This window comes from Triticum urartu, chromosome 5 (genome assembly GCF_003073215.2).
Source record: "Triticum urartu cultivar G1812 chromosome 5, Tu2.1, whole genome shotgun sequence".
Classification (NCBI taxonomy): Eukaryota; Viridiplantae; Streptophyta; class Magnoliopsida; order Poales; family Poaceae; genus Triticum; species Triticum urartu.
In genome coordinates this window covers 545243520-545263332 of record NC_053026.1, presented here as the reverse complement: position 1 = coordinate 545263332, position 19813 = coordinate 545243520, and the positions used below count along the sequence as shown (strand labels likewise).

General features: G+C 46.2%; 1 pseudogene; it reads left to right on the top strand.

Annotated features, from left to right (window-relative positions):
• Nucleotides 1-7912, top strand: part of LOC125507353 — an 11341-nt pseudogene extending 3429 nt beyond the window's left edge.
• The last annotated feature ends 11901 nt before the right edge of the window (nucleotides 7913-19813 follow it).

The following is a 19813-nucleotide window of genomic DNA, read 5'->3' as shown; positions in this document are numbered from 1 at the left end:
CCTTACTTAGCTTCTTGATTTGGCCCTCCATAGCGGAGGAGACCATCCACTTGCCTCCCGCTCCGGACATTGCTAGAGAAGGTTGAGGTGGGAAGTGCGGGCTTGGGCGCTGGAGCTCGAGTGCGCAGGAGATGGATTGATGAGGACATCAATACCATTGTTACACCCACAGCCCCTACTGTTACATATACTGGACCAATTACTAGAGCTCGCGCACGCCAATTAAATTACCAGGTACTTTCGTTTCTTGGTAATGATTCTAATGTTCATGAGATTATGATGCTGCCTAAATTGGATACATTTGTTTTGCTTACAAATGAAGGGCCTGGCTTGGAGAAGGATGAACATTGGAGCAAGAACACGCATGGAGTTGATGGCATGTGCAAGGGGATCAAGAACGGAGTTACAAGTGATGATTTCAGGACTTTGAAGCCGCCATAAGGAGTGCATGAAGCCTTGGACGAAATATACAAGATGCCACTTCATAATATTCGTCCATAGGCTATTCTAGGTGCTGCGTCACCTTAATAATGGGCCAGGCCCATGTAATTTCGAAATACTTAAGTATAGGCTATTTTTAGAGTCCGTATGTGTGGGGAAATAAGAGTTAGGGTTGGTTTCGGACCCCACCCTCAAGGGCCACGAAATTCCCCCCTCTTCCTCCATATATACAGCCCTTAGGGCGTCGTTTAGACTTTGGGTTTTGTTTGGATTAAAAGTTCGCCATAGCTGCAACTTCGCGTACTTCGTTTGTGTCCAACGACCAGACCAAGACGTCACAGAACCCCACCTTGATCAATAAAGCTTTCATCTTATATTCGCAATATCCCGATTGCAATCTCAGTTTCTTGCTTGTTCTTCGTTTGCTCGCAGGAAACAGACCCTCGTGGTCAGGTTGATCATGCTCCGGCGTGGTCAATAACCCTCGGAAGTTGGTTTAGCGATTGCTAAGGCGCGACGTCTCGCACGTTCGTAGTCGGATCGTCAAGGTCGACTCCCACAGAAAACGATAGCCACCATCTCATCGAAACATCGGGACACCTTAGCCTCTATCATGGATAGGCAAAGGAGGAAGAAGGCGTAGGTAAAAAGGTGGATCATTTTCCCCTTATATGGGCGGATGTGGTTGTGCGTCCCCACCAGCCTAGTAAAACTCGCTTGCCTCCCAAGCACCATGATAAATGGCGCGGTTGGGTTACCCACATCCGTATTGATGAGAATCCCGTAAAGGGGGTACACGATCTCTGCTTTGATAGGACGTGCCAAGGAAACCGCCTCGCAAAACATGCTGAGGTGGAAAAGTAAAAATGATTCGAGTAAAGGACTTGGCCGTAGTGTGATGACACACTACGGAATACGTCAGCAGTTTTGATTTGTGTTAATATTATTCTCTCTATGGCGATGTGTGGAAGCTTATTTTGCAGAGCCGGACATTACTCTTGGTGTTTACAATCTTCTATGAAGGACTTGGAGGAGGAACCCGCCTTGCAATGCCGAAGACAATTTGCGCGCCGGACTCATCGTCATTGAAGCCTCGTTCAGGGGCTACTGAGGGAGTCCTGGATTAGGGGGTGTTCGGGTAGCCGGACTATACCTTCAGCCGGACTCCTGGACTATGAAGATACAAGATTGAAGACTTCGTCCCGTGTCCGGATGGGACTTTCCTTGGCGTGGAAGGCAAGCTTGGCGATGCGGATATTCAAGATCTCCTACCATTTGTAACCGACTCTGTGTAACCCTAACCCTATCCGGTGTCTATATAAACCGGAGGGTTGTAGTTCGTAGGTGATCAACTCCATATACAACAATCAAACCATAGGCTAGCTTCTAGGGTTTAGCCTCCTTGATCTCGTGGTAGATCTACTCTTGTACTACCCATATCATCAATATTAATCAAGCAGGACGTAGGGTTTTACCTCCATCAAGAGGGCCCGAACCTGGGTAAAACATCGTGTTCCCTGCCTCCTGTTACCATCTGGCCTAGACGCACAGTTTGGGACCCCCTACCCGAGATCCGCCGGTTTTGACACCGACAGGACCCCTGGCAAGATCCTTGTCGGGACAACTCACGAAGCCTCAGCAAGACCCTTGTCGGGACGACCTGCGAATCACTTACAAGAACATCACCCTTGAGGTTGACAGCTCTTACACAATCGACAATGTCAAGACCAAGACCCAGGGGCGCCTGCATGGTGGCATGCAGATCTTTCTGAAGATTGGTGGCATGGAGATCTTTCTGAAGACCAGAAGGCAAAGTTCCCAGCAAGGTTCTTGCTAGGGACGGTTGCAAGACCCCGGCAAGATTCTTTCCAGGGACAATTGGGAGGCGACAGCGAGGCTCATGCACTACAAGGCTCCGCTGCTCTGCCAACCAGGCCAGCACCTGCGTGGCGACATGCAGATCTTCGTGAAGATGCTACCACCGCTCCAGCGCAGCGGCTAGCCAGTTAGCTTGGCGTTGCATGCCTTGTCATCCTGGATGCGTGTCAAGATGGGGTGAGGCAGCGACGGACGGACGGGCACTGTTTCTGTCCCCAATAAAGTTAGAGGGCATGTAAGCAGTGCATTTAATGAGTTTGTTCTAAGACGTTAGTGATAAGCACGTGCACTGTAGCATTTTACACCTCATGTGTGCCTGCATGCCACTGTGGTAGCCCCTTGGTATAAAAGGAAGCCCAGGGTGATGCAAGAACGAACTTTTGGACTTTCCGGCCTAGTTTGCATGCGTAGCAACGAGCCAAAGATCAAGAACATAGAAATACACTACATGCAGGAATTGTGTTTCACGCTTCTCAGCGGCCCGAGCCTGGGTAAAAATCCCTCATGTTGATCGTTAGATCTGCAATTTGTGCACTCCTTTTCCCTGCCAACCGTAGGAGGGATTCACGGCATCCCATAGGTGTCGTTTCCCCGACATGAAAGAATTAGATCAGGAGGTGCACGAGGGGCCCACAAGGGTGGAGGGCATGCGCTCCATTCTTGTGGCCGCATCGTGGCTCCTCTGACTTCATCTCCAAGTCTCCTGTTTGTCTTCTGGTCCAAGACAAATCATCGCAAAGGTTTTATTCCGTTTGGACTCTCTGTGAAACTCAAAAACAGGGAAAAACAGGAACTGGCACTGGGCTCTAGGTTAATAGGTTAGTCCCAAAAAATAATATAAAATAGCATATAAATGCATATAAAACATCCAAAACATATAATATAATAGCATGGAACAATCAAAAATTGTAGGTACATTGGAGACGTATCAATTGCTTGAGTTTAACTCTCTACATCATGTCATCTTGCTTAAGGCGTCACTCTATTCTTATGAACTTAATAATCCAGATGCACGTAGGAGTCAGTCGATGTGTGGAGTAATAGTAGTAGATGTAGAATCGTTTCGGTCTACATGTCATGGACCTGAGGCCTATATTCATGATAATTGCCTTATATATCTTCATAATGTTGCGCTTTTCTATCAATTGGTCAACAGTAATTTGTTTACCCACCATATGATTTATTCAAGAGAGAAACCTCTGGTGAAATCTATGGCCCACGGGTCTATTTTCCATCATATATTTTGAGATATATAAAACCTAAAACCTAAAAATACCTTGCTGCAATTTATTTATATTTACTTTAATTTGCCTTTTTACTTATCTTTTATATCTATCTCTATTAGATCTCACTCTTTCAAGCGACCGTGAAGAGATTGACAACCCCTTTTTCGCGTTGAGTGCAAGTGTTTGTTAGTTTGTGCATGTGCATATATTGGGGACTTGCTTGTGCCTCCTACTAGATTGATACCTTGGTTATTAACTAAGGGAAATACTTATCTCTACTTTTTTGCATCACCCTTTCCTCTTCAAGGGAAAAATCAACGCAAGCTCAAGAAGTAGCAGGAAGAATTTCCGGTGCCGTTGCAGAGGAGGTTCTACATCAAGCCTACCAAGTACCTATTATGAACTCTCATCTCTTGCATTTACGTTATTTTCCATTTTCCTCTCGTTTTCCTCTCCCCCACTTCTAAAACGTTTTCAGAAAAACACAAAAATATTTGCCTTTTTATTCGTCTTTTCATTTGCTTTTTGTTTGCTTGTGTGCTAGATTGCTTACTTTCTCATGATGTGTCAAGAAAACACCAAGTTGTTTGACTTTTCCAACACTAATAATAATGATTTTACAAGTACTCTGATTGCTCCCGCCACTAGTGCAGAATCTTATGAAATTAATGCTGCTTTACTAAATCTTGTTATGAAAGAACAATTTTCTGGTAGTCCTAGGGCAGATGTTGCATCCCATCTAGATATTACCATTGAGTTGTGTGATATGCAAAAGAAAAAACATGTGGATAATGTTATTGTTAAATTGAAGCTATTTCGTTCTCACTACAAGATCGTGCCAAAACTTGGTTTTCATCTTTGCCTAAAAATAGTATTGATTCACGGAAAAAGTGTAAAGATGCTTTTACTTCCAAGTATTTTCCTCCCGCTAATTTCATCTCCCTTAGGAATGATATAATGACATTTAAGCAACTTGATCATGAACATGTTGCACAATCTCGGGAGAGGATGAAATTAATGATAATAAATGGCCCTACTTTTAAATTTATGGATTATCGTACAAAAAATTATGCCGGATTGAATTTTGCAGCTAGAAATCCTTTATATTCCACCGCGGGAGGTACTTTTATGGAAATTACATTAGGATAAGCTAATAAACTCCTAGATAATATTATGGCAAATTACTCTCAACGACATACCGAAAGATCTTCTAGTAGTACAAAAGTGCATGCGATTGAAGAAATTAATACTTTGAGTGGAAAGATGGAGGAACTTATGAAATTGATTGCTAGTAAGAGTGATCCTATTGATCCTAATGATATGCCTTTGTCCACCTTGATTGAGAATAATAATGAATCTATGGATGTGAATTTTGTTGGTAGGAACAATCTTGGTAATAACGCGTATAGAGGAAACTTCAACCCTAGGTTGTTTCCAAGTATTCCCTCTAATAGTGATGGTAATTCCTACAAAAATTCTTATGGAAATTACAATAAAATACCCTTTGATCTTGAGAACAATATTAAAAATTTCATTAATTCTCAAAAGATTTTCAATGCTATGGTTGAAGAAAAATTGCTTTAGAATGATAATTTGGCTAGAAACGTTGATAGAATTTCTCATGAGATTGATTCTTTTAAGATTAGATATATGCCACCCAAGATTGATATTAATGAATCTGTGAAAGCTATTAAAATTTCTATTAATTAAAGTAGAGAGAGAACCACTAGGATGCGTGCTAAGAGAGATTGGCTAGAAAAAGCACGTTCTTCTAATTTTTGTAATAATAATGATGAAGATCTTAAAGTGATTGGTGTGACTCCTATTGAATATTTGTTTGCTAATACAAAACTTGATAAAGATGGGACTAGAGATGAGTCAAGTTTAGCTAGAAGGTGTCCGAATAATTTTGCGGGTGACGATCTTAATGAAAAAATTGATAAAAGTGGGATTGGCGAGGTCAAAACTTTAGGTAGCGATGAAACCACTCTTTTGGATTTTGAGGACTTTAATTCTGATAATTATTATTTAATATATAGTGTTTCCTTGTTGCAATCCATGCTTAATTCACCTCATGTTCATAATCAAAATAAGGCTTTTACTAAACATATCGTGGATGCTATGATGAAATCATTTGAAGAAAAACTTGAGTTGGAAGTTTCAATACATAGAAAGCTTTATGATGAATGTGAACCTACTATTGAGATTAAGATATAAGATTATGAGTGTACTACTTTGTGTGATTTGGGTGCTAGCGTTTCCACCATTGCCAAAATTTTATGTGATGTGATAGGTTTCCAGAAAAGTGATGATTGTTCTTTGAATTTGCATCTAGCAGATTCCTCTACTAAGAAACCTATGGGAAGGATTAATGATATTCTTATTGTTGCAAATAGGAATTATGTGCCCGTAGATTTTATTATGCTTGATATAGATTGCAATCCTACAAGCCCTATTGATATGAAAGAAGGAAACATTAGATTTCAATATCCATTAAGGAAGGGCATGGAACACCTTCCAAGAAATAAAATTAAGTTACCTTATGAATCTATTATGAGGGCTGCTTATGAATTTAATACCAAAGATGATAATACCTAGATCCATGCAATATGCCTAGCTAGGGGCGTAAAACAATAGCACTTGTTGCGAGGCAACCCAATTTTATTTTGTGATTTTTGTTTTTGCTTATTTTTTTCAATAAATACACATTATTACTTCTGTAGTAATTGTGTTTTGGTGTTTTAATTAGCGTTTGAGCCAAGCAAGACCTTTGGGATGCTTTGGTAGATTGTTGATTTCATGTTGCTGGAAAACAGAAACTTTTGTGTCCAGTAACACAATTGTTTAAATTCACTAGAGCGCGGAAAATTCTGAATGTTTTAGACAAGATTTATATATTGATTGCCTCTGTTGTCCTAATTTTCAGAAATTTTAGAGTTACAGAAGTATGACTAATATTCGGGTCTTTACAGACTGTTCTATTGTTGACAGATTCTGTTTTTGATGTCTTATTTGCTTATTTTGACGAATCTATGGGTAGTATTGGGGGGTATGAACGATGGAGAAATTGGAAAATAGTAGATATAACACTTATATAAATTTAGAATGAATTCACAACAGGACCTAAAGGGGAGATTTGTTTTATCATACTAATGGATCTCACATGTTTTTTGTTGAGTTTTGTGTTGTGAAGTTTTCAAGTTTTGGGTAAATATTTGATGGACTATGGAATAAGGAGTGGCAAGAGCCTAAGCTTTGGGATGCCCAAGGCACCCCAAGGTAGTATTCAAAGACAACTAAGCATCTAAGTTTCGGGATGCCACGGATGGCATCCCCTGTTTCGTCTTCAATCCATCGGTAAATGTTGGTGCAACAAACCTTGGGTCTATTGCCCAGACCGTGCACAGGCCTAAGAGCAAGGTTGTGAAATCCAAGACAAAACCAAGTCGAAGAGATAGCTCTTTGAGATATCGAAGAGCGGATCAAGAAGACCAAGTCAAGCCAAAAGGAGCAAGATACCACTAAGGGAAAGCCTCCCTTGCTGGGCAGGTGAGCCTGGCGAGGGTTGCCCCAGAGACAAGTCTCAAGACTGCCCCGGCAATCTTGACGGGGATGGCAATGGTGGACTACCCAACCAAGGCTCCACCGCTCCACCTCATAGCGACACAAGTCATCGATCCGTGCGGTGTCGAGCCCCCAAGTGACTAAGTGGCTGTTATTCGGCACATGCTAGCCACTTCTGAAGGAAATCACCTCCAGGGTACTGAGGCTTTGGAGAGGTGTGTTCGAGGGTGGGCCCGAGCGCACACACCTGCCCAGCCCCCGCGCGCGGGACACGCGAGGAGGAGCGACGAGCAACTGCCACCCCCCCTGTGGCAAGACCTGGAAGAGCGAATGATGTAAGGAGAAGAAATTTCCAACCCTGAAAAGGAGATGCGAAAAACTTCAAATTCCATTCAAGAAGATGCAAACCAACTACAGAATGCAAGAAAAAGAACAACCACTTCAAGCACCTATACTAGTCTTCTTGTCTTCCCACTAGCACGGAGCATGGGGCCTCCACTAGGACATGGGTGGGAGCCCCCGTGAGGCCTTGGGGCGGCGCTCAGGAGACTCCGGGGTGTGTACAGCCCCAACTCATTATTACGTGAGAGTGTCACGAGCGGAGACGTTGATCACAGATCGAACTTCCGGAAAAGCTGGATGTTCCAGGCGTTCTGGATGGGGACCCCGTCCCGCATCTCCAGGCGCACGACGCCAGGCTTGGAGACATGGGCGATCCTGAACGGGCCCTCCCACATGGGAGAGAGCTTGTGAAGCCCCTCCCTAGAGAGCACCCGCCTCAGGATGAGGTCACCCACCTCTAGGGTCCTGGAGCGGACGCTACAGCAGTGGTATCACCGCAGCGCGTGCTGGTACCTCGCTGCACGGAGCAAGGCTTGGCGGCGGCACTCCTCCCCCAGCATGAGGTCCATCCCCCGCGAGGCGTCCTGGCGCGCCTCGCCGAATGCCAAGACCCCCGGGGAGCGATGCTTGACCTCCTAAGGGAGGACCGCCTCGGCTTCATACACGAGGAAGAACATAGTCTCATCTGTGGGCTTGGTCACGTTGGTGCGGATGGACGACAACACAAACTAGAGCTCATCGAGCCAGCCCCTACCACAGGCCTCGAGCTTCTTCTTGAAGTTCCTCGCCTTGAGGCCTCTCAGGACCTCCGCGTTGGCGCGTTCGGCCTGGCCATTGCTCCGCGGGTATGCCACCGAAGCATAGCATATCTGCGTTCCAAGGATAGCATAATATATTTTGAAAAGGTTGCTCATGAACTGAGAGCCATTGTCGGTGATGATGCGGTTGGGAACCCCGAAACGGCTCACGAGGCCCTTGATGAACCTGACGGCCGAGCCAGCTAGGATAGTGCGGACGACTTCCACCTATGCCCACTTGGTGAACTTGTCGATGGCGACGTTTACCGGAGGAATACTTTGGGTGCTACCAAATGTCACAACGTAACTGGGTGATTATAAAGGTGCTCTACAGGTGTCTCCGAAAGTACTTGTTGGGTTGGCGTATTTCAAGATTAGGATTTGTCACTCCGATTGTCAGAGAGGTATCTCTAGGCCCACTCGGTAATACACATCATTTGAGCCTTGCAAGCATTGCGACTAATGAGTTAGTTGCAGGATGATGTATTACGGAACGAGTAAAGAGACTTGCCAGTAACGAGATTGAAATAGGTATTGAGATACCGACGATCGAATCTCAGGCAAGTAACATACCGATGACAAAGGGAACAACGTATGTTGTTATGCGGTTTGACCGATAAAGATCTTTGTAGAATATGTAGGAGCCAATATGAGCATCCAGGTTCCGCTATTGATTATTGACCGGAGACATGTCTCGGTCATGTCTACATAGTTCTCGAACACGTAGGGACCGCACACTTAAAGTTCGATGATGGTTATATTATGAGTGTATGTGTTTTGATGTACCGAAGGTAGTTCGGAGTCCCGGATGTGATCACAGACATGATGAGGAGTCTCGAAATGGTCGAGACATGAAGATTGATATATTGGACGACTATATTCGGACACCGGAATGGTTCCGGGGGTTATCAGATACATACCGGAGTACTGGGGGGTTACCGGAACCCCCCTGGAGGTTAATGGGCCTCATGGGCCCAATTGGTGGAAGAGGAGATGCGACCAAGGGGCAGCCGCGCGCCCCTCCCCTCCCAAGTATGAATTGGACTAGGAAGGGGGGTGCCCCCCCTTTCCTTTCTCCCTCTTTCTCCTTCCCTCTACTCTACTACTCCAACATGGAAAGGGGGGAGTCCTACTCCCGCTGGGAGTAGGACTCCTCATGGGGCGCGCCAAGGGTGGCCGGCCCCCTCCCCCTCCTCTACTCCTTTATATACTGGGAGGGAGGCACCCCCTAGAGACAACAATTGATCTCTTAGATCTTTTAGCCGTGTGCGGTGCCCTCCTCCACCATAATCCACCTCGGTCATATCGTAGCGGTGCTTAGGCGAAGCCCTGCGTTGGTAGAACATCATCATCGTCACCACGCCTTCATTCTAACGGAACTCTCCCTCAAAGCTTGGCTGGATTGGAGTTCAAGGGACGTCATCGAGTTGAACGTGTGTAGAACTCGGAGGTGTCGTGTGTTCGGTGCTTGATCAGTCGGATCGTGAAGATGTATGACTACATCAACCGCGTTGTGCTAACCCTTCCGCTTTCGGTCTACGAGTGTACGTGGACACACTCTCCCATCTCGTTGCTATGCATCACCATGATCTTGCGTGTGCGTATGATTTTTTTTGAAATTACTATGTTCCCCAACAGTGGCATCCGAGCCAGGTTTTATGCGTTGATGTTATATGCACGAGTAGAACACAAGTGAGTTGTGGGCGATACAAGTCATCCTGCTTACCAGCATGTCATACTTTTGTTCGGCGCTATTGTTGGATGAAGCGGCCTGGACCGACATTATGCGTACACTTACGTGAGACTGGTTCTACCGACGTGCTTTGCACACGGGTGGCTGGCGGGTGTCAGTTTCTCCAACTTTACTTGAACCGTGTGTCGCTACACCCGGTCCTTGCGAAGGTTAAAACAACACCAACTAGACAAACTATCGTTGTGGTTTTGATGCGTAGGTAAGAACGGTTCTTGCTCAGCCCGTAGCAACCACGCAAAACTTGCAACAACATAGTAGAGGACGTCTAACTTGTTTTTGCAAGGCATGTTGTGATGTGATATGGTCAAGACATGATGATATATTTTATTGTATGAGATGATCATGTTTTGTAACTGAGTTATCGGCAACTGGCAGGAGCCATATGGTTGTCACTTTACTGTATGCAATGCAATCGCCATGTAATTGCTTTACTTTATCACTAAGCGGTAGCGATAGTCATAGAAGCAATAGTTGGCGAGATGACAACGATGCTATGATGGAGATCAAGGTGTCGCGCCAGTGATGATGGTGATCACGATGGTGCTTCGGAGATGGAGATCACAAGCACAAGATGATGATGGCCATATCATATCACTTATATTGATTGCATGTGATGTTTATCTTTTATGCATCTTATTTTGCTTTGATTGACGGTAGCATTATAAGATGATCTCTCACTAAATTTCAAGATAGACGTGTTCTCCCTAAGTATGCACCGTTTCCAAAGTTCGTCGTGCCTAGACACCACGTGATGATCGGGTGTGATAAGTTCTACGTCCATCTACAATAGGTGCAAGCCAGTTTTGCACACGTAGAATACTCAGGTTAAACTTGACGAGCCAAGCATATGCAGATATGGCCTCAGAACACTGAGACCGAAAGGTCGAGCGTGAATCATATAGTAGATATGATCAACATAATGATGTTCAACATTGAAAACTACTCCATTTCACGTGATGATCGGTTATGGTTTAGTTGATTTGGATCACGTGATCACTTAGATGATTAGAGAGATGTCTATCTAAGTGGGAGTTCTTAAGTAATATGATTAAATGAACTTAAATTTATCATGAACTTAGTACCTGATAGTATTTTGCATGTCTATATTTGTTGTAGATAGATGGCTCGTGCTGTTGTTCCGTTGAATTTTAATGCTTTCCTTGAGAAAGCAAAGTCGAAAGATGATGGTAGCAATTACATGGACTGGGTCCGTAACTTGAGGATTATCCTCATTCCTGCATAGAACAATTACGTTCTGGAAGCACCGCTAAGTGCCAAACTTGCTGCAGGAGCAACACTAGATGTTATGAACACCTGGCAGAGCAAAGCTGATGACTACTCGATAGTTCAGTGTGCCATGCTTTACGGCTTAGAACCGGGACTTCAACGATGTTTTGAATGTCATGGAGCATATGAGATGTTCCAGGAGTTGAAGTTAATATTTCAAGCAAATGCCCGGATTGAGAGATATGAAGTCTCCAATAAGTTCTATAGCTGCAAGATGGAGGAAAATAGTTCAGTCAGTGAACATATACTCAAAATGTCTGGGTATCATAATCACTTGATTCAACCGGGAGTTAATCTTCCTGTTGATAGTGTCATTGACAGAGTTCTTCAATCACTGTCACCAAGCTACAAAAGCTTCATGATGAACTATAATATGCAAGGGATGGATAAGACAATTCCCGAGCTCTTCGCAATGCTAAAGGCTATGGAGGTAGAAATCAAAAAGGAGCATCAAGTGTTGATGGTCAACAAGACCACTAGTTTCAAGAAAAAAGGGCAAAGGGAAGAAGAAGGGGAACTTCAAAAAGAACAGCAGACAAGTTGCTGCTCAAGAGAAGAAACCCAAGTCTGGACCTAAGCCTGAAACTGAGTGCTTCTACTTCAAACAGACTGGTCACTCGAAGCGGAACTACCCCAAGTATTTGGCGGATAAGAAGGATGGCAAGGTGAACAAAGGTATATGTGATATACATGTTATTGATGTGTACCTTACCAGAGCTAGCAGTAGCACCTGGGTATTTGATATTGGTTCTGTTGCTCATATTTACAACTCAAAACAGGGACTACGGATTAAGCGAACACTGGCTAAGGACGAGGTGACGATGCACGTGGGAAATGGTTCCAAAGTCGATGTGATCGCTGTCAGCACGCTACCTCTACATCTACCTTCGGGATTAGTTTTAGACCTAAATAATTGTTATTTGGTGCCAGCATTGAGCATGAACATTATATCTGGATCTTCTTTAGTGCGAGACGGTTATTCATTTAAATATGAGAATAATGGTTGTTCTATTTATGTGAGTAATATCTTTTATGGTCATGCACCCTTAAAGAGTGGTCTATTTTTTGAATCTCGATAGTAGTGATACACATATTCATAATGTTGAAGCCAAAAGATGCAGAGTTGATAATGATAGTGCAACTTATTTGTGGCACTGCTATTTGGGTCATATTGGTATAAAGCGCATGAAGAAACTCCATACTGATGGACCTTTGGAATCACTTGATTATGAATCACTTGGTACTTGCGAACCATGCCTCATGGGCAAGATGACTAAAACGCCGTTCTCCGGAACTATGGAGCGAGCAACTAATTTGTTGGAGATCATACATACTGATGTATGTGGTCCAATGAATGTTGAGGCTCGCGGCGGGTATCGTTATTTTCTCACCTTCACAGATGATTTAAGCAGATATGGGTATATCTACTTAATGAAACATAAGTCTGAAACATTTAAAGAGTTCAAAGAATTTCAGAGTGAAGTTGAAAATCATCGTAACAGGAAAATAAAGTTTCTACGATCTGATCGTGGAGGAGAATATTCGAGTTACGATTTTTGTCTACATTTGAAACAATGCGGAATAGTTTCGCAACTCACACCACCCAGAACACCACAACGTAATGGTGTGTCCGAACGTCGTAATCGTACTTTACTAGATATGGTGCGACCTATGATGTCTCTTACTGATTTACTGCTATCGTTTTGGGGCTATGCTTTAGACACGGCCGCATTCACGTTAAATAGGGCACCATCAAAATCCGTTGAGATGACACCTTATGAACAGTGGTTTGGCAAGAAACCAAAATTGTCGTTTCTTAAAGTTTGGGGCTGCGATGCTTATGTGAAAAAGCTTCAACCTGATAAGCTCGAATCAAAATCAGAGAAATGTGTCTTCATAGGATACCCAAAGTAAACTGTTGGGTACACCTTCTATCACAGATCCGAAGGCAAGACATTCGCTGCTAAGAATGGATCCTTTCTAGAGAAGGAGTTTCTCTCGAAAGAAGTGAGTGGGAGGAAAGTAGAACTTGATGAGGTAACATTACTTGCTCCCTTGTTGGATAGTAGTTCATCACAGAAACCTGTTCCTGTGACGTCTACACCAATTAGTGAGGAAGTTAATGATGATGATCATGAAACTTCAGATTAAGTTATTACTGAACCTCGTAGGTGAACCAGAGTAAGATCCACAACAGAGTGGTACGGTAATCCTGTTCTGGAGGTTATGTTTCTAGACCATGACGAACCTACGAACTATGAAGAAGTGATGGTGAGCCTAGATTCCGAAAAATGGCTTAAAGCCATGAAATCTAAGATGGGATCGATGTATCAGAACAAAGTATGGACTTTGGTTGACTTGCCCGATGATCAGAAAGCCATCGAGAATAAATGGATCTTCAAGAATAAGACTAACACTGATGGCAATGTTACTGTCTATAAAGCTTGACTCGTTGCAAAAGGTTTTCGACAAGTTCAAGGGATTGACTACGATGAGACCTTCTCACTCGTAGCGATGCTTAAGTCTGTCTCAATCATGTTAGCAATTGCCACATTTTATGATTATGAAATTTGGCAAATGGATGTCAAAACTGCATTCCTGAATGGATTTCTAGAAGAAGAGTTGTATATGATGCAACTGGAAGGTTTTGTCGATCCAAAGAGAGCTAACAAAGTGTGCAAGCTCCAGCGATCCATTTATGGACTGGTGCAAGCCTCTCGGAGTTGGAATAAACGTTTTGATAGTGTGATGAAAGCATATGGTTTTATACAGAATTTTGGAGAAGCTTGTATTTACAAGAAAGTGAGTGGGAGCCCTGGAGCATTTCTGATATTATATGTGGATGATATATTGTTGATTGGAAATGATATAGAATTTCTAGATAGCATAAAAGGATATTTGAATAAGAGTTTTTCAATGAAAGACCTTGGTGAAGCTGCTTATATATTGGGCATCAAGATCTATAGAGATAGATCAAGATGCTTAATTGGACTTTCACAAAGCACAGACCCTGACAAACTTTTGAAGAAGTTCAAAAATGATCAAGCAAAGAAAGGCTTCTTTCCTGTGTTACAAGGTGTGAAATTGAGTAAGACTCAATACCCGACCACTGCAGAAGATAGAGAGAAAATGAAAGATGTTCCCCATGCTTCAGCCATAGGCTCTATCATGTATGCAATGCTGTGTACCAGACCTGATGTGTGCCTTGCTATTAGTTTAGCAGGGAGGTACCAAAGTAATCCAGGAGTGGATCACTAGACAGTGGTCAAGAACATCCTGAAATACCTAAAAAGGATGAAGGATATGTTTCTCGTTTATGGAGGTGACAAAGAGCTCGTCGTTAATGGTTACGTCGTTGCAAGCTTTGACACTGATCCGGACGATTCTAAATTGCAAACCGGATACGTGTTTTTATTAAATGGTGGAGCTGTCAGTTGGTGCAGTTCTAAACAAAGCGTCATAGCAGGATCTACATGTGAAGCGGAGTACATAGCTGCTTCGGAAGCAGCAAATGAAGGAGTCTGGATGAGGGAGTTCATATCCGATCTAGGTGTCATACCTAGTGCATCAGGTCCAATGAAAATCTTTTGTGACAATACTGGTGCAATTGCTTTGGCAAAGGAATCTAGATTTCACAAGAGAACCAAGCACATCAAGAGACGCTTCAACTCCATCCGGGATCAAGTCCAGGTGGGAGACATAGAGATTTGCAAGATACATACAGATCTGAATGTTGCAGGCCCATTGACTAAGCCTCTTCCATGAGAAAAACATGATCAACACCAAGGCTCCATGGGTGTTAGAATCATTACTATGTAATCTAGATTATTGACTCTAGTGCAAGTGGGAGACTGAAGGAAATATGCCCTAGAGGCAATAATAAAGTTATTATATATTTCCTTATATCATGATAAATGTTTATTATTCATGCTAGAATTGTATTAACGGGAAACATGATACATGTGTGAATACAAAGACAAACATAGTGTCACTAGTATGCCTCTACTTGACTAGCTCGTTCATCAAAGATGGTTATGTTTCCTAGCCATAGACAAAGAGTTGTCATTTGATTAACAGGATCACATCATTAGGAGAATGATGTGATTGACTTGACCCATTCCGTTAGCTTAGCACTTGATCGTTTATTTTGTTGCTATTGCTTTCTTCATGACTTATACATGTTCCTGTGACTATGAGATTATGCAACTTCCGTTTACCGGAGGAACACTTTGTGTGCTACCAAACGTCACAACGTAATTGGGTGATTATAAAGGTGCTCTACAGGTGTCTCCAAAAGTACTTGTTGGGTTGGCGTATTTCAAGATTAAGATTTGTCACTCCGATTGTCAGAGAGGTATCTCTGGGCCCACTTGGTAATACACATCACTTAAGGCTTGCAAGCATTGCAACTAAAGAGTTAGTTGCGGGATGATGTATTACGGAACGAGTAAAGAGACTTGCTGTTAACGAGATTGAACTAGGTACTGAGATACCGACGATCGAATCTCGGGCAAGTAACATACCGATGACAAAGGGAACAACATATGTTGTTATGCAGTTTGACCGATAAAGATCTTCATAGAATATGTAGGAGCCAATATGAGCATCCAGGTTCCGCCATTGGTTATTGACTGGAGACATGTCTCAGTCATGTCTACATAGTTCTCGAACCCGTAGGGTCCACACGCTTAAAGTTCGATGACGGTTATATTATGAGTTTATGTGTTTTGATGTACCGAAGGTAGTTTGGAGTCCCGGATGCGATCACGGACATGACAGGGAGTCTTGAAATGGTCGAGACATGAAGATTGATATATTGGACGACTATATTCAGACACCGGAATGGTTCGGGGGGTTATCGGATACATACCAGAGTACCGGGGGGTTACCGGAACACCCCCCCCCCCCGCAGGTTAATGGGCCTCATGGTCCCAATTGGTGGAAGAGGGGAGGCGGCCAAGGGGCAGCCGCGCACCCCTCCCCTCCCAAGTCCGAATTGGACTAGGAAGGGGGGCGGCGCCCCCTTCCTTTCTCCCTCTTTCTCCATCCCTCTCCTCTCCTACTCCAACATGGAAAGGGGGGAGTCCTACTCCCGGTGGGAGTAGGACTCCTCATGGGGCGCGCCAAGGGTGGCCGGCCCCCTCCCCCTCCTCTACTCCTTTATATATGGGGAGGGAGGCACCCCCTAGAGACAACAATTGATCTCCTAGATCTTTTAGCCGTGTGTGGTGCCCCCTCCACCATAATCCACCTCGGTCATATCGTAGCGGTGCTTAGGCGAAGCCCTGCGTCGGTAGAACATCATCATCGTCACCACGTCGTCGTGCTGACGGAACTCTCCCTCAAAGATCGATTGGATCAGAGTTCGAGGGACGTCATTGAGTTGAACGTGTGGAGAACTCGAAGGTGCCGTCCGTTCGGTGCTTGATCGGTCGGATTGTGAAGACATACGACTACATCAACCGCGTTGTGCTAACAATTCCGCTTTCGGTCTACGAGGGTACGTGGACACGATCTCCTTTCTCGTTGCTATGCATCACCATGATCTTGCGTGTGCGTAGGAATTTTTTGAAATTACTACGTTCCCCAACATTTCTCGCCATGCTGGAAGGAGAGTGGCAAGGCATAGTAGAGCTTGTCCTGGGTAGGCGAGATGAGCACAGATCCAGCCCCCGCGCCTTGGCGTGCAAACACACCGTCGAAGTTCATGACCCAATCATCTGGTGCCTCGTCTTTGGACGCGAGAGATCGGTCCTCACCCACTTGTCAGCCAGGGGCATCAGCCCATTCTGCCACAAAGTCAGCGAGGGCCACGCCCTTGATGACCCTGGTGGTGCTGAACTCCAGCTGGAACGCCTACAGCTTGATGTTCCATTCGCGACCTTTCCCGCGACGTTGGGGCTTCGGAGCACCCTCTCCAAGGGGTAGGCTGAAACAACCTTGATGGGGTAGCCTTGGAAGTAGTGATGCAGTCTCCTGGAGGCAACGAGGAGTGCAAGCAGGAGCTTCTGTGGCATGGGGTAACACGCCCGCCCATCACGCAGCACCATGACGATGAAGTGCACAGGATGCTCCACGAGGGAGGAGGCCTCGATGGGGTCCCATGCCTCCTGAGGTAGGGGAGTATCAGGAGCTTTGTCATGTGGCGAGGCGGCCGTGACCTCAGGAGCTACATCTGGCGGGGCTGCCGTGACCTCAGGAGCGACATCTGGCAGGGCCGCCGTGACCTCAGGAGCGACATCTGGCGGGGCAGCCGTGACCTGAGGAGCGACATCTGGTGGGGCAGCCGTGAATTTAGGAGCACCATCCTCGGGAGCCCCGTCGCCTGGTGGGGTGTCCGAGGCCTCAGGAGCGTCGTCCTAAGGCTACGGCGCCTTGGTCGGGTGTGGGGCGCTGCGCCGCGCACCCTAAACCACACACCTTTCCCGGACCACCATGAGCACCGCGCTGGCTGAGTGAGGCGTGGCGGCCAGGTAAAGCACCGGGGGTTCAAGAGGGCGATACGCCACCAGCACCGGCGGGGTGGTAAGGTACCTATTGAGGTCTTGGAAGGCCATATCGGCCTCTGGAGTCCTCTCGAACGGGCCCTTCTTTTTCATCATCTTGAAGAACAGGAGGGCGCGCTCGCCTAGCTTGGAGATGATGCGCCCCAGCGAGGTTACGCAGCCCACCAGGTTCTGCATCTTTTGAGAGTTTGCGGTGGGCTCATCCTCTCTATCGCCTTGATCTTCCCGAGGTTGGCCTCGATCCCCCTGTGCGACACCAGGAAACCCAGCAGCTTGCCGAACAGGACGCTAAACACACGCTTCTCCGGGTTGAGCCACACATTCACCTGGCGTAGGCTGGCGGATGTTTCTTCCAGATCTTCGATGAAAGTTCATACGTTCCGAGATTTGACCACTATGTCGTCGATGTACGCCTCAGCGTTCCTCGCCCAAGGCGATGTGCATCAATCGCTGGAAGGTCGAGCCGGCATTGCGCAGCCTGAACGACATGCAGGTGTAGTAGTACACCCCACACGGGGTCAGGAAAGCCGTCTTCTTGACATCTTGTAGAGCCATCTTGATTTGGTGATAGCCTGAGAAGGCGTCCAGGAAGCACAGCAAATCACACTCAGCAGTGGACTCGACGATCTGATCGATGTGGAAGAGGGAAAGGGTCTTGACTCTTGAGGGCAAGCTTTGTTGAGGCTTGTAAAATAAACGCACATGCGCTCCTTCCTTCCCTTCTTGGGGACGATAACCGGGTTCAGAAGCCAAGCTGGATGGCGCACCTCCTGAATAACGCCAGCCTCCTGCAGCTTGCGGGTCTCTTGAATGATGAACGACAGCTTCTCCGGGGCTTGCCGCCGTGTCTTCTTCTTCACAGCGCGTGCATTGGGGCACACCATGAAGTGGTGCTCGATCACTTCGCGCGGAACGCCGACCAGGTTCGTCGCCTCCCACACAAACATGTCCTTGTTAGTGCGGAGGAAGCTGACCGGCACCTCTTCTTGGTCCGGGGGGAGGCTGAGCCTATGATGATGGTGGGGCCTGATCCCCCGTCGTCATCGACCGGCACCTGCTTCGTCTCGACCAGATCTTGAGAGCACAACCACTTCTTCTTTGCATGCGTCACCTTTGGGATCTTCCGGGCGCCCCCCGCGTCTGGCCACGCGGCCGCGGTGGTCTTGGAAAGGGAGCTTGAGGGTCATGAGTGCGTCTTTAGTGTCGCCCGCTATGGTGAGGACACCGCTGCTTCCTGGCATCTTCATGATGTTGTAGCCGGGGTGAGCCGCCGCCATGAACATGGCGAGGGCCGAATATCCGAGAATGGCGTTGCATGGGAGGCCCATGCGGGCGATGTGGAAGTCGATGCACTTGGTGCGGTAGTTGTCGCGCGTGCCAAAGGTGACAGGAAGGAGGATCTGCCCTAGAGGGCAGGTAGTACCATCGATGACCCCCGAGAAGGGCTTGGTGGGGAGGAGCCAGTCGAAGGGCATGTGAAGTAGGCCGAAGGCCTCCACAGAGAGGACATTGAGGCCCGCGCCGCCATGGATGAGGGTCCTTGTGGCCGCTATGTTGCATATGGTGGGTGTGCAAAGCATGGGAAAGCACGCCGGTGCCGATTGTGGTCTTAGTTTGGTCTATGGCGTAGAAGATGAGGTCGGCCTTGAGCGCCGCCAGCCCGGAGGGGCCCCTCACCGCGACTGGGCGGCCCCCACCTGGCGAAAGAACTACTTCACATGGCGGTATGAGGCCGGTGCCTGCGACCCGCCGAGGATGGTCATGACGACGTGGGGCACCGGGGCCGCGAAGTGCGCGATGAACAAGCAGCGCAGCTCTTCCTAGGAGGCCACTAAGGACTTCGGCAGGTTGAGGAGCCAAGTGTGCGGCACACCCGTAAGAGCCAGAGGGAACCAATTGGCCATGACCTTGTTGTCCCGGCCGACCACCCAGATAGCCTCCGCATACACCTGGAGGAACTCCATTGGGTCCAGCCTCATATCGCGACGACAACTTTGGCCTGTACTTGAATGACCATTG